The sequence below is a fragment of the Trachypithecus francoisi genome, unplaced genomic scaffold, assembly GCF_009764315.1.
Source record: "Trachypithecus francoisi isolate TF-2019V2 unplaced genomic scaffold, Tfra_2.0 Lachesis_group16, whole genome shotgun sequence".
Lineage (NCBI taxonomy): Eukaryota > Metazoa > Chordata > Mammalia > Primates > Cercopithecidae > Trachypithecus > Trachypithecus francoisi.
In genome coordinates this window covers 79,078,287-79,094,498 of record NW_022681461.1, presented here as the reverse complement: position 1 = coordinate 79,094,498, position 16,212 = coordinate 79,078,287, and positions in this window count along the sequence as shown.

Genomic DNA, 16,212 nt, shown 5'->3' with positions numbered 1-16,212 from the left:
AGCCAAGGTAATAAGGCTTATCCAACCCACATGTATCATAAAAATGATTCTCTAAGGAAAAGAAGTATTCTGTTACCAGAAGAAAAATGCAATACACATTCAGTCAACTCCATTGCTCAACATATGTACATACAATTTCCAAAATGCCCCCACCTAACATGGTATAAATATTCCATCTAAAACTGAAAACACACTCATACATTTTCTAAAGAGAAGTCCATATAAATAATAAAATAACTAACATTTATTAAGCTCTTAAATTATGCCAGTCACTACAATTGCTTTACATGTATTGACTTATTTAAGCCTCACAAAATTATTAAAAAAAATATTGGCCAGGTGCAGTGGCTTATGCCTGTAATTCCAGCACTTTGGGAGGCCAAGGCAGGCAGATGACGAGGTCAGGAGATAGAGAACATCCTGGCTAAGATGGTGAAACCCCGTCTCTACTAAAAATACAAAAAGTTAGCCAGGCGTGGTGACAGGCACCTGTAGTCCCAGCTACTCAGGAGGCTGAGGTAGGAGAATGGCGTGAACCCGGGAGGCGGAGCTTGCAGTGAGCCGAGATTGCGCCATGCAATCCAGCCTGGATGACAGAGCGAGACTCCGTCTCTGGGGGGAAAAAAAAAAAAAGATATTACTGTTTTAGCCCAGGTTTGCATATGAAGAAACAGAGGCACAATGGAGTATTATTAGTTGCCCAAAGTTATGCAAGTAAGTAGTGGATTTGGGATACCAACACAATCTGATTCTAGAACCAGTGCTTATAATTTCTACACAATCTTAACTAGTTGACTGCATCTCTCTTCAAAGACAGGATTTCTGCAATGAAAATTCTATTCTGGTGTGGGTGAAGTTTCATGTGTCTAGAAACTCATGGTAAATGACAAATTCACTCACTCCTCCCCAAAATATATGACACACAACGAGAAAGAAAAAGATAACTACCGTTAAAAGCTCTCTCTTGGATAAAGAGAGGAGAAAAAACATATTGTAATCATCAACTGTATAGCATCTACCATGGGGATAAGTGCATGGTGGGTAGGAATAACCAGGACATCTCTGCCCTGTGATGAAAGGTATTCCTTGGTCAACCCGTCTGGCTTCCCCTCATTCTGCTCTGGCAGGAAATCCCTTGTTTATTGATCCTGTGGCCATAACTAAGTGGGACAACAAGAGGTTTCCCTTCCTGTGGCTACTTGCTTTCTCTTAGTGAGTTCATGAGCCTAGGACTGCCCCAGTTGTTGACCACTTTGTTGCAGATTATCATTTGTCAGGTTTTGTGTTTTTCAGGCATTACAACTTTCTTAAATCTTAATAAACACTTGATCGATTTGCATTCAGTCAAATCCAAAGTCAGAAAGATGGGTCCTTGAATCTCAACCACCATATGGAAGTTTCTGTTCCTTGGCAGCAGGCCTTCCTGTTGTATCCACCGGGCTAATGATGCACTAAGGCAGGGAGGCAAGACTGAAATTCATTTTGCTTCTCATTGCATCCCAGAGAATGGCTTTTTATGCTATGGAAGAAAGATGATGTTCGGAGGGGTTGGATATCATGCTACCTCCAAGTTCCAGTCTCTTCTCTTTGTATTTAGCCTCCCTTCACTTCATTTATGTTACATTTATCCTGGGATAGAGAATTTAGCTTTTCCAACTCACAGTGCTCCTCTCAGCCATTCTGGACTGCTGACTGATACAGGGTGGGCTTCTCTGAGAGAAGTTCTCTCTTCTTTCCATTAAGCTTCCTTCTTCCTTATAGGGCATTACTGAAGGCCATAAGAAATAACAATTCTCTACAATATAATTATATTTTCTATCTCTAGAACATGGTTTGAGCCTTAAGATATTACATGAAACCGTTCAATCCAGCTCACTTCCCACCCCAAGAACAGAGAAATTCTTGGTGCTCTGCAACCTACTGTGACTCAGCCAATTCTGCATTTTAGGATGTCACTTACAAAACCTCACTTCCAAGAGCCAATGTTATTGTTATTTAGGTCTCATTTCATTGTAAGTGAAAGAAATCCATCTTAAAATGGCTTAAGAAGAAAAGGGAATGTATTGGCTCATGTAAGTGGGAAATCCAGGGCTTCTGCTGGCTTTAGATGTGGCCGTTTCTCAAGCCTGAAATTATGCCATCAGTCTACTCTTGCTCCCTCAAAATCTCAGTTCTGATTTCCTTTGTATTGATTTTATTCTCTGTCAGTAGTTCCAGGTTTATATTTAACCAGAAGAAACAAAGCATCACTTTTTAAATACAGTTATGTATTATATAACAACACTGCAAACAACAATGGACCACATATATGATGGTGGTCCCATAAGATTTTACTGTATATTTACTGTACTTTTTCTATGTTTAGATACACAAATACTTACCATTGTGTTACAATTGCCTATAGGATTTTATACAGTGGCAGGCTATACACGCTTGTAGCCTAGGATAAATAGGCCTATACAGCCTAGGTGTGTAGTAAGCGCTCCCATCTAGGTTTTTGTGAGTACACTCTGACGTTCACACAATGATGAAATCGCCTAAGGACACATCTCTCAGAATGTATTCTCAATGAGTCCCATTGAGAAGTGATGCATGACTATAGTTCCAGTCAGAAACTCATTGCTGATGATCATTTGCCCAACTGGAGCCACATGACCATTCCTAAACTAATCACTGTGGATAGAGAGGACACAACACAGTGACTGGTCATGCCTGGCCAAGTGCCCAGACTCAAAGCCAAGAACTGGAAATTAGCCCAACCTAAAACACATAGTCTGAAAATAGGAAGAATATTTTCCCAAGAGAAAAGAGTGGTTCTGTTAGCAGAAGAGATGCTGCACAGGCAAACAACAGGAGTCCACTTTAAGGACCATGACTATTTGTGCTGACTCTTGTTTCCCTAAAGCCCAGCCCAATGCTTGTCACATAGAACTCTATTAATATTTGTTGAATGGATGAGTTCAGAGATTGTTTGTATTCCAGTTACTCTATGGTGAAGCCTAGTGGAGGCTGAGCTCTTCAAGATCTTCCATGAGTTCAAGTGTATAGCCCAGTTTTAATGACTCCTGGATTTGCCTCATTGGTGAAATAATCCTCTTCTCTCCATAGGGACCCCTCTTCCCAACACTTCATCAGAAGGAAATCTGGCAACTTACATGTTCCCCCAAATTTAAAAATACAACAAATTTATCAGAAACAACAAAATTATATATTCATTCTTTCTTTAATTCATTCATTCCACCAACATTTACTGAGCACTTATTTTATACTAAGCATTGTGCTAGGTACAAAGATATGAGCATGAAGGTCATAATCCCTTACCTTAAGAAGCTCAAGCCTAATAGGCCAATAAGTGATAATACTACTACTACTAATAATAAAACCCCACACACACACAAAAAAACAAAGTGGAAGCAGCTCATGAAGTAAAAAATTATGGGCTTTGCTGGCCAGGTGCAGTGGCTCATGCCTGTAATCCCAGCACTTTGGGAGACCCAGGCGGGTGGATCACCTAAGGTCAGGAGTTCAAGACCAGCCTGGCCAATATGGTGAAACCCTGTCTCTACAAAAAATACAAAAATTAGTCAGATGTGGTGGCTCATGCCTGTAATCCCAGCTTCTCGGGAGGCTGAGGCAGGGGAATTGCTTGAACCTGGGAGGTGAAGTTTGCAGTGAGCCAAGATAACACCACTGCACTCTAACTTGAGCGACAGAGCAAGACTGTGTCTCAAAAAAAAAAAAAAAAAAAAGATTTGGGCTTTGCTGTTTGACCTTAGTTTGAAATTTGGCTTTACCTCCTAATTATCAATGAAACATTGGGAGTTATTAACCTCTTCAAGCCTCTTTTTTTCTTATCAGTAAAATTAGTTATAATTATATCACCAACTTCAGAGGGTATCATGTGAATTAAATGATAATATATATGTACAGCATGTAACTAGAGCCTGGTAGAAGTGGTAGCTCTTCTATTTGAAGCTGTGGAAGATTAGAGGAAAGATCAAGTAACTCATCCTGTAGAAGTCAAAGAAGATTTGGCGAAAGATATGAGATTTGAGCTGGTTCTTAAGGATGAACAGGAGATCACAAAGTAGAGGATGACTAGGGTGGAGAGGAGCATTCTGACAGAGGAAACAGTTTATTCAAAGCTTTGAAAGCCTGAAGAAAATTGGTAAGTTTATAGACCAGCAAATACTTCCAGAAGCCTGATGTATTACTGGGATAGTGAGGGGAGCGGAAGGCATGAAATGCCAGTATTCAGGGAAAGAATAAGGATTCTGGGATTTCTTTGTCCAGTGGGAGTAAAGGGCACCTGGCAATCTCTGCCCAAGAACCATAAATCATTGGTGTTCCAGGTAAGTGGGTGTCAGAACAGCCATTATTTCTTGTATACACACATTAAGATGGTGCCTTTCAGATGGATGGAGAAGTTGAGGGTCCATTTACAGTTCCTTCTAAGTGACTTGCAATAAATCACAATATTTATTATTCAGAGTCTGGTTTGAATGAAGCAGGGATTGTGAATTGGGGTGGGGAAGCGGTGTGGCTTTACTCCTGGGGAAAAGGCTGGGGGATTTAATGAGATAATATTCATAAGGTGCTTTGAACTCCCCAAGGTGATATGCTACAGCTACCACTTAGGGAATCTGCAAGATCTGGGGAGATAATGTTTCTAAGTGAAGATGCCAGACTGCAGGAATGCTAGACAGAACAGAGGCGGGTGGAGGGGGAAGACTTTGTCCTTAAGTAATTTCTCTCATCAGCATCACGGCTAGAACAATCCATTACAGCAAGCACAGAGACATGCCAGTTTGCCAGTTAGGGGCTTGGGTCCAGATGCTCAGGCCTATGTGGCATCCTTCACTGGAGAAACACCCACTAGTTTCTACCCTGGGCCACATGCCACTCACACATTAAACAGACAAGGGGCTCCAGAGCCTTGCTCACAGCCTTGGTCCTGAACCTTTCTGTCTTACCTATCTTGTGTTCCACTTCCCATTCTAATTCCAGTGGTCAGTTATGACCGAAGAAAAGACAGGTAGGATCCAGGATTCCAAATTCCTGACTAGCTGCTTACTGATGTCACAGGTCCCTCATGGGTGCATACCACAAAAAGAACATAAACACTTTGCCCCTAGGATGGGGGATGGCTAGATTGTGGGAGGGGAGATCATTATTAGCTCCTCTCACCCTGCTGAGTCCCTCCTTTTCTCTGGATCATTCCCTCATTCCTACCTGGTATTACACACAGAGACAGGTATAGCCCCAGTTCCACGAATGGACCATTCTGGAAAGAATGAAACATTTTTTAAAAAATCCATAAAGAAGAGAGAACTTCAGATCTGTTTGTTGCCTCTCCCAAATCTTGCTGCCTTCACTGTGGCCCAGGTCTTGGTCCCTGATGACTCTATTTGAATATGATCCATTTTAGAATTCCTTCTCCTTCACATTGTATTTGTTAGGTGAAAGTAACTGCTGTAAAAAATTCTAAAATTTCAGTGGCTTAACTCCGTTAAAAGCTTGTTTTTTATTTGTGGTCAATGTGTATGTTTTTCTTCAGTCTAGGGGAGCCAGTCCATAGGGGCAGGGAGAGACAGGCTTATGTTCCATTTAGGGATTCAAGGTGACGGAGTTTTCCGTCTGCATCCAGTGGCTGTCAAGGTCACCCTCGTGTTAGCATCCAGTTTGCAAAAGGAGAAGAGCATGAAGGATTAGCTATGGGAGATATTAGTGGGCCAGGCCTCAGAGGGACCCACCTCACCACCACTCATATTCCATCAGCTAGATTACCATTATATGACCCCACCTATCAGCCAGGAAAGCAGGAAATGTAGTCTTACTGCATGATCAGAGCAGGAGTGAATGGGTTTGATTAACAGCTAGCCAGCGTACCGTGATATGGATCTGCAAGGTCCAAATTATAAAATAATACATGAGAATGTGGCTTTAAGGGTATAAGATTGGGGTGTTGAAAAGAGTATGGCAGCACTTGCAGATCTCAGTCAAATCAATGGAAAGCCATTGAAGACGTGGTGGGGAAGATTAGATATTTGCTCCAGTTTGAGAAATGCTGTTTGCAGGAGCCTCATGAGCTGGTAAGTTGGACAGAGGGCTGGGGCCTCAGAGACCCAGAGCAATAGGGAGATACCACATGTTCATAGTTCTGGGTAGAAGTGACCATCAAGAAAACCAGACAGTGGGACAAGCTTAGGGATATATAAAGGGGTTGGTTGAAAACCTCATCTTTGCAGATTTTAAGTCTTTAGGAAAGATGACAGGCATGTGGGAGGGGGAGAAGTCTGTGAATAGGGTACAAAAATCCTTCATGACTGAAAGTGGCACAGAGGTTGATAAATAATATCACTGCAGTTAGGAAAAGAGCAGTGGGATTGCCTTAAAGGAGATGCATAAGGAAAGAGTCATACAGTATTCTGGACAGGTGAGCAGAAAGGTAGGAGGATTCCTAGTCCATGGTGTGGTCTTGAGGTGGAACGTATGAGAGCAGGAGTAGCGTTTGCTTGAGAGGGCTTAGTTGGCTCCAGCTGCTAGGACACAGCACCATAAACCGGTTTATAAACAACAGAAATTGACTTCTCCACAGTTCTGGATTCTGGGAAGTTGTACCATCAGGGTGCCAATATGGTCAGGTTCCTTCTGAGAGCCCTCTTCTGGGTTGCAGACTGTCAACTTCCTGTTGTATCCTCACATGGAGGAAAGAGAGTTAACTAACTCTCGGGGCTCTTCTTAACAGGACACTAATCCTATTCATGAGAGCGCCACCCTCAGACCTAATCACTTCCCAAAGGACCCACCTACAAATACCATTACATTGGAATTTAGGGTTTCAACTTATAAATGTGAGAGACACAAACATTCAGTCCATTGCAGCCATAAAAGATACAGTGGGCTCAGATGCAACCAGGTCTCAGTCCAGGTGAAGCGGTGCAGAGAGCATACCAGGAGGCCTTTGAGGATAGACAGGGATCTTATAGAGGCCCAACGCAGAGGACATCCCAAGAGGAGAATGGCTTGGGAATGGGACAGGGCTGACCTGGGTGGGACTTTGAGAAAACGGGAGGGAAGAGCTGACCAGATGGACCTCGGACTAAGGAAGACAACAAGCCCCACTTATGACTAGTGCATTTTAATTGGGGTATGTAAATTATAACCTAATTTAAAAAATGAAATAAAACTCATGAGGGCAACTTTTTAAAAAATGATGTAAATTACATAGAAATATACCAACCATTTCCCCCAAATGAAGAAGTTTGGGTTTTATACACATTTTTAAGAGGTTTAAAGTAGGAAGAAGACCAAATAACTTTTTAAAATCTAAATATAAAGGCTAATATGTGAACAATAATGAATATTTAAGAAATACCTCAAAGAAACAAATTATTCTGCTGCTGTCTTCCTCAAGCACATGAAGTTTCTCTGAGCTGCTGAATGTTTCAACTCAGGTTGGTGATGCCTGACAGAGAAGTGGAAAGTTAGTTTCCTTGGGAAAGAAAAATAATGGATTCCACTTTAAAGATTAAATTTTGATCTGGGAGCTATAACAGCACTGTCAAATAATTATTATTGTTATTTTTACAAATCTATTTCACTTTAAAACAAGTTGGGAAATTTCTGACTTAGTTTAAATGAGACCTCAATTCTCCCAGGCCTGATCTGCCACCTGAGGCAGGATCTCCTGCTGAAAAAGTGCTGTGCTGAGGCATTAAAATGGCAGCTCCCACTGAGAGAAATAACGGAGCCAGATTCTTGCAGCGAAGATGCTGAGCAGTAGGGGAGGGAGGGAGGGAGGAAGGGAAGCTAATTTTTCCAGGCAGATCTGAATGCTTCTTTTTCATAGGCCCTCTTAGTCAATATTTATCTAGCTATTCAAAGAATTACAACCAATCATTGATCTTTTTTCCTTTTCCTTAAATGTATTTCTTTCCCCCTTTGTAGTACACTGAACTTGGGGGAACAGAATGAAGTTCTAGCTTCTTCATTCCAAGACTTACGATATCAGAAGAAAACTTGTGGCTGAAATTTGACCAAATTGTGAGGCTCAGACAATTGGTGCAAGCCCCATGAAAAAGAAAACTTATGCCCCCACCTTCCAGGTGTTGATTTATAGAGTTAAGCTTCTTTAAGCATATTTTCCTAGTGTGTTTTGTTTTTATTTTTGCCATATCACCATTTGGAGGGGGCTTTACTGACCAATCCTTCTGACTTACTGCTTTCTCTGATTTTAGACATTAGAATCGTTTTCCTGGGAGAAGAAATCTTCTTTGCTATTTTGAAGTACAGTGGGATACACAGAAAATCTAGAGTAAAAGGTCCCAACTTGCATTTCTGTAACTCTTGAGTAAGAAGCATAAAGGAGCCCAGGTTTTGCTGGCCTTCCACCTTGGCTTATTGATGGGGAGCCTGAGCCAAGTCCATAGAGGTCCAGAAGCCAGGGGAGAAGTCAGAGATCAAGTCTAAGGGGAAATGCCTGAATTTGTGTGCAGATGTTTTCTTGGGAATGCCTGAAGGAATACCTGTGAGGAAGTGAAGAAAGCAGAATTGGGTAGAGTTGAAGGGGAAGTTGAGATGAGATGCAGTTCCAACAGATCCCAGGAGAGCTCTGAGGCTGAAATGACTCTCAGAGATCTCCAAAACTGAGATGAGAGGGCTGGGGCTTTGTATCCCCACCATGACTAGTGGCTGAATAGAGGCAGTCCCCCATGGAGGGGCTACCTTGGGAAAGGCAGCTCCCTTCAGCTAACGACGATTTCTGTAGATAGTCAGCAGGCAACACTGCCAGCAGCTGGGGCGTGAATGCCTCAGCTCTGAAGGGGGGAATGTGAGTGGTACGTAACACTCATCATGGGACCACTCTTTATATATGTATACAATTTACAGCTGAAGCCTTTTTTGGACTCTAAAATATGACTCTTCTCTGTCACTTATGTCTCAGTCTATTTTGCGTTGCTGTAACAATACCACAGATTGGGTAATTTATAAAGAAAAGAAATTCTCACAGTGCTGAAGGCTGAGAAGTCCAAGATCAAGGTACCAGCATCTGGTGCAGGCCTTCTTATTAACAGCATCCATGGTGGAAGGTGGAAGAGAGGGCAGGAAAGCCAGAGATTGAACTCCTAGCATAAAGTCCTTTAATAATTGACATTAATCTATTCATGAGGGTGGAGCCCTCATGACCTAAACACCTCCCATTAGGCTCTACCTTTCAACACTGTTTCATTGGGGATTAAGTTCCCAACACATGCTTTTAGGAGGATACATTCAAACCATCGCAATTTGCTTCTGGATTTACACTTGCATGACAATTCTACATCTGTCATCTAGTTTCATAAATCCTAATAGTATTATAGATGGGAAGGGAACATGATCTAATCCAACACCCTCATGCTACAAACGGAGAAACTGAGGCTATGAGAGCAGGAATAAGTTACTTATGGTGTCAGACTCACTATTGGAATCCAAGTCTTTTGACTCCCAAACGCCAATGCTCTTTCCATTACCAATGTATGCTGCCTCCATTTCATTCTTATGGTGGCCCTGAAAAATATGAAGGAAAAGTATATTTTCTTTATATCTGGGAGATACTATGGGTTTGATTCCAGATCATTGAAATAAAGCAATGATCACATTAAAATGAATTATATAATTTTTTTAGTTTCCCAATGCATATAAAAGTTTTGTTTATACTATACTGTTTATCTCTTAAATGTGCAATAGCATTATGTCTTTAAAAAGTACTTGCCTTAATTTAAAAAATATTTTTAAAAATGCCAATGATATTATCATCTGAGCCTTCAGGGAGTCATAATCATTTTGCTAGTGGAGTATCTTGCCTCAGTATGGATGGTTGCTGACTGATTAGTGTGCTGGTTGATGGAAATTGGGGTGACTGGCAATTTATTAAAATAAGACAACAATGAAGTTTGTTGCATCAATTGACTCTTCCTTTCAGGAAAGATTTTCCTGTAGCATGCAATGTTGTTTGATAGAGTTTTACCCACAGTAGAACTTGACACCTTCCTTCAAAATTGGAGTCAATTCTCTCAACCCCTGCCACTGTTTTATCAACTGAGTTTATTTAATATTCTAAATATTTTGTTGTCATTTCAATAATATTCATAGCACCTTCACCAGGAGTAGATTCCATCTCAAGAAACTGTTTCCTTCACACCTCCATAAAAAGCAACTCCTCATCTGTTCAAGTTTTATAATAAATTTTATCATGAGATTCAATCACATCCTCAGGCTGCACTTCTAACTGTAGTTCTCTTGCTATTTTCACCACATCTACAGTTACTTCCTCCAGTAAAATCTTAAACCCCTCAAAGTGATTCATGAAGATTGGGATTAACTTTTCCATCAGAGAAATCATCATCTATGACACTATAACATTATGATATATTTATTAAATAATAAGACTTAAAAATCAAAATTATTCCTTGATCCATGGGCTAAAGAACGGATATTGTGGTAACAGGCAGGAAAACAAATGTTGATCTCCTCTACGTCTCTATCAGAGCTCTTGGTTGACCAGGTGCATTCTTACTGAGCTGTAATATTTTGAAAGGAATCTTTTTCTGAGCAGTAGGTCTTAACAGTGGGCTTCAAATATTCAATAAACCATGCTATAAATAGAATGCTATCATCCAGGCTTTGCCATTCCATTTATACAGCACAAGCAGAGTAGATTTAGCATAATTGTTAAGGGCCTTGGCTTTTCAGGATGGGAAATGAAAATCGGCTTTGACTTAAAGTTCCCAGTTGCATTAGTCCCTAACAAGAGAGTAAGCCTGTCCTTTGAAGTTTTGAAGTCAGGCATTGACTTCTTTCTAGGTATGGAAAGTTCTAGATGGCACCTTCTTCCAATAGAAGGCTGTTTTGTCTACATTGAAAATGTGTTGTTTAATGGAGCCACCTTCATCAATTTGTCTTAGCTGGATCTTCTGGGTAACTTGCTGCAGCTTCTGCATCAGCACTTGCTGCTTCATCTTTTATGTTACAAAGACAGTGTCTTTTCTTAAACCTCTTGAGTCAAACTCTGCTAGTTTCATACTTTTCTTCTGCAGCTCCTCACCTTTCTTAGCTTTCATAGAATTGAAGAGAGTTTGGCCCTTGCTCTGAATTAGGCTTTGGCTCAAGAGAATGTTGTAGCTGGTTTGATTTTATATCCCAACCATTAAAGCTTTCTCAGTATCAGCAATAAGGCTGTTTTGCTCTCTTATTTGTGTGGTAACTAGTGTAGCACTTTTAATTCCTTCAATAACCTTTTCATGGCATTCACAACTTGGCTAACTTTTTGTTATAAAAGGCCAAGTTTGCAATCTATCTTGGCTTTCAATGTGCCTTCCTCACTAAGCATAATTGATTCCTAGCTTTTGATTTAAAGTGAAAGATGTGCAAATTTTCCTTTCATTTGAACACTTAGATGCCACTGTAAAAGTATTAATTGGCCTAATTTCAGTATTGCTGTGTCCAGGGGAATAGGGAGGCAGGATGGGGGAGAGAGAGAGAGGTAGAAAAATAGCCAGTGGTAGAACAGTCAGAACACACACAACATTTATTGGTTAAGTTTGCCCTCTTATGGAAGTAAAATTGTCCCTGTTTGCAGATGACATGATTGTATATTTAGAAAACCCCATCGTCTCAGCCCAAAATCTCCTTAAGCTGATAAGCAACTTCAGCAAAGTCTCAGGATACAAAATCGATGTGCAAAAGTCACTAGCATTCTTATAAACCAATAACAGACAAACAGTCAAATCATGAGTGAACTCCCATTCACAATTGCTTCAAAGAGAATAAAATGCCTAGGAATCCAACTTACAAGGGTTGTGAAGGACCTCTTCAAGGAGAACTACAAACCACTGCTCAATGAAATAACAAAGGACACAAACAAATGGAAGAACATTCCATGCTCATGGATAGGAAGAATCAATATCATGAAAATGGCCATACTGCCCACGGTAATTTACAGATTCAATGCCATCCCCATTAAGCTACCAATGACTTTCTTCACAGAATTGGAAAAAACTACTTTAAAGTTCATATGGAACCAAAAAAGAGCCCGCATTGCCAAGGCAGTCCTAAGCCAAAAGAACAAAGCTGGAGGCATCACGCTACCTGACTTCAAACTATACTACAAGGCTACAGTAACCAAAACAGCATGGTACTGGTACCAAAACAGGAGATATAGACCAATGAAACAGAACAGAGGCCTCAGTAATAATACCACACATCTACAACCATCTGATCTTTGACAAACCTGACAAAAACAAGAAATGGGGAAAGGACTTCCTAATTAATAAATGGTGCTGGGAAAACTGGCTAGCCATAAGTAGAAAGCTGAAACTGGATCCCTTCCTTACACCTTATACACAAATTAATTCAAGATGGATTAGAGACTTATATGTTTGACCTAAAACCATAAAAACCCTAGAAGAAAACCTAGGCAATACCATTCAGGACATAGGCATGGGAAAGGACTTCATGTCTAAAACACCAAAAGCAATGGCAACAAAAACCAAAATTGACAAATGGGATCTAATTAAACTAAAGAGCTTCTGCACAGCAAAAGAAACTACCATCAGAGTGAACAGGCAACCTACAGAATGGCAGAAAATTTTTGCAATCTACTCATCTGACAAAGGGCTAATATCCAAAACCTACAAAGAACTTAAACAAATTTACAAGAAAAAAACAACCCCATCAAAACGTGGGCGACAGGAAACAACAGGTGCTGGAGGGGATGTGGAGAAATAGGAACACTTTTATACCGTTGGTGGGACTGTAAACTAGTTCAACCATTGTGGAAGACAGTGTAGTGATTCCTCAAGGATCTGGAACTAGAAATACCATTTGATCCAGCCATCCCATTACTTGGTATATACCCAAAGGATTATAAATCATGCTGCTATAAAGACACATGCACACGTATGTTTATTGTGGCACTATTCACAATAGCAAAGACTTGGAACCAACCCAGATGTCCATCAATGATAGACTGGATTAAGAAAATGTGGCACATATACATCATGGAATACTATGCAGCCATAATAAAGGATGAGTTCATGTCCTTTGTAGGGACATGGATACAGCTGGAAACCCTCATTCTCAGCAAACTATCACAAGAACAGAAAACCAAACACCACATGTTCTCACTCATAGGTGGGAACTGAACAATGAGAACACTTGGACACAGGAAAGGGAGCATCACACACTGGGGCCTGTTGTGGGTTGAGAGGAGTGGGGAGGGATAGCATTAGGAGATATACCTAATGTAAATGATGAGTTAATGGGTGCAGTACACCAACATGGCACATGTATACATATGTAACAAACCTGCACATCATGCACATGTACCCTAGAACTTAAAGTATAATGAAAAAAAGAGAAAAGTTTGCCCTCTTACATGGGCAGAACTTATGGTGCCTCAAACCAATTACAATACTAACATCAAGGGTCACTGGTCACAGATCACCATAACAGATACAATAATAATAATGTAATAGTTTAAAATAATAGCATAATAATATAATAGTAATGTAAAAGTTTGAAATACTGCAAAAATTACTAAAATGTGACACAGAGACACATAAGTGAACACATGCTGTAGGAAAAAAGGCACCAATAGACTTGCTCAATCCAAGGTTGTCACAAACCTTCAACTTGTCAAAAACTCAAAATCAGAAAGCACAGTAAAATGAGATATGCCAGTATATATATTAAAATGAAGTGATCTGGTAAAGCTCATGTAAACCAAAAATGAAATTCTAAGACCCCCCCAACCATCTGAATGGACTTCCTCCTAGGCCAGGATACTTTAAAATTTAACCTGAAAGACTGGTTCAGACCATGAAGGGAAGTGGGGGCAGGACATACCCCATTATGCCTCCCCGGTATTAACGTCAACACTGACCTTAAGTCTGATAAGAACCATTTAAAATTTATTCTCTCTGAAGCCTGCTACCTGGAGGCTTTACCTGTTTGATAAAACTTTGGTCTCCACAACATCTTATCTCAACCCAGACCTTCCTTTCTATTGATAACTCTTTCAACTAATTACCAGTTAGAAACACTTTGAATCTACCCATAACCTCACCTGGAAGCCCTCCCCCACCACCCCTCCACCCCACTGTGAGTTGTCCCACCTTTCTGGACTGAACCAATGTATTTCTTAAATGTATTTGATTAAAGTCTCATGTATCCCCAAAATGTATAAAACCAATGCACCCTGACCATCTTGGGCCCGTGTTCTTAGGATCTCCTGAGGGCTGGGTCACAGGCCATGGTCACTCACATTTGGCTCAGAATAAATCTCTCCAAATATTTTATAGAGTTTTACTCTTTTCGTCAACACTCACAAAGGTAGAAAGTGGAAGGATTCTACAGGTCTGTTAGAGGACAAAGCTGTTGCTCTGCCCACCGCATCACCCAGGGGGACCTTCCCCAAGAGGCCTCACCTCTATTCAGTGAAGCTCAATGATCATTTACTGAGCAACTGAACACTGTAGGCCCTGACAAAATAAAGATTAATCACTACATCAACTTTCAATGAGTTCATCCCATCTAAGTGAGGTAAAAAATAAAAGTATAGGCCGGGCGCGGTGGCTCAAGCCTGTAATCCCAGCACTTTGGGAGGCCGAGACGGGCGGATCACAAGGTCAGGAGATCGAGACCATCCTGGCTAACACGGTGAAACCCCGTCTCTACTAAAAATACAAAAACTAGCCGGGCGAGGTGGCGGGCGCCTCTAGTCCCAGCTACTCGGGAGGCTGAGGCAGGAGAATGGCGTAAACCCGGGAGGCGGAGCTTGCAGTGAGCTGAGATCCGGCCACTGCACTCTAGTCCGGGCGACAGAGCGAGACTCCGCCTCAAAAAAAATAAATAAATAAAAATAAAAAAATAATAAAAGTATAAACCAGTTAAGAGCTACTTGGTAAAGGTTCTGAATGACTAACAAATGCTCCAACAGAGGAGGACCCTAACTCAGCCTGAAGGCTTCCTAGAAGAGGTGATGCCTGAAGGTATTCATTCACATTTGAATGATGATTCATTCACATTGAACAGTGCCTCATCCTCCCTGCATGCCAGCACCTTGACTTCTAAGGCATTCTCTAGCTCAGGTGTCTCTCCATCATCCTCGCAGTGACTAGAACCAGTCACCTATAAGAGGGAACCAGAGCAAAGCTTTCCCCCACTCCCCAATGACAGCCCATCTTTAACAGCTAATTCATTAAGCATTCTCAGATCTGAGTACTCATCCTTTTCCCCTCACCCTCACATTTACCTTAGTTTATATATCATGACTGCTTAACTGAACAAGTACAGTCACCTCCTGTCGGGTCTCCCTGCCCCCAGTTTTGCCCTGCCCTCTTCTTTCTGTTCCTACCATACAGGGCATATATGACTTTGCCATTTTCTGTTAAAAATCCTTCTACGACCCCACAGCAACTTTCTCTTGATATGATGTCTTGACACTTGTATGGCTTCACATGCTGTTTATCTGCCTGGAAAACCCTTAACTGAATCCCTTTTGCCTTGTAGACCCCTTGCATAGTCATTTAATGTGTAGCTGTTCAAAGATGTAAAAACCATTCTTAGCTTGTAGTTTAGTCCTTGAGAGCCAAATTTGCCTATGAGTTGCAGTATGCTAACCCCTTGCCATAAAGGATGAGTAGAGAGGGTCCACACTGAGGGGAAAGGCCAGAGAGATAAGCAATGGCTGATCATGGAGGGCTAAAATGGCAGGCAGAAAATCTAGGACTTGACTGTGGAATCAATGGTGAACTATCAAAGAGCTTTAAGCAGGGAAGGGACATGATCTGATTTGTGTTTTATAAAGGTTCAGTTAGTACAGTAGCAAAGGAAGTCTTTATTCATCTGAACTAGAAAAATAAAACTACATCCATCCCGTCACCATCTTCTGACCCCAACATGTGAGCATCTCAGGTGAATTCCAACACCATCTCTTTTTCCAAGTGAGGAATTCCTGGAAAGAGGTAACCCTCAGGACTATAAGCTCTTATATCTTTCTGCAAGAGCAAGGGGTCTTGGATTTGTGAGAACATTCCTAGGAGACAACTTTCCTTATCCCTTCCAAGGAAAATAAAAGGGCCATTTGTAACCAATGGAACAGGGCCCATGAAGAACATTCTCTGTGCCTCTGCAGACCCATTTCTGCCTGGGTCTTCTCATCACAATGGT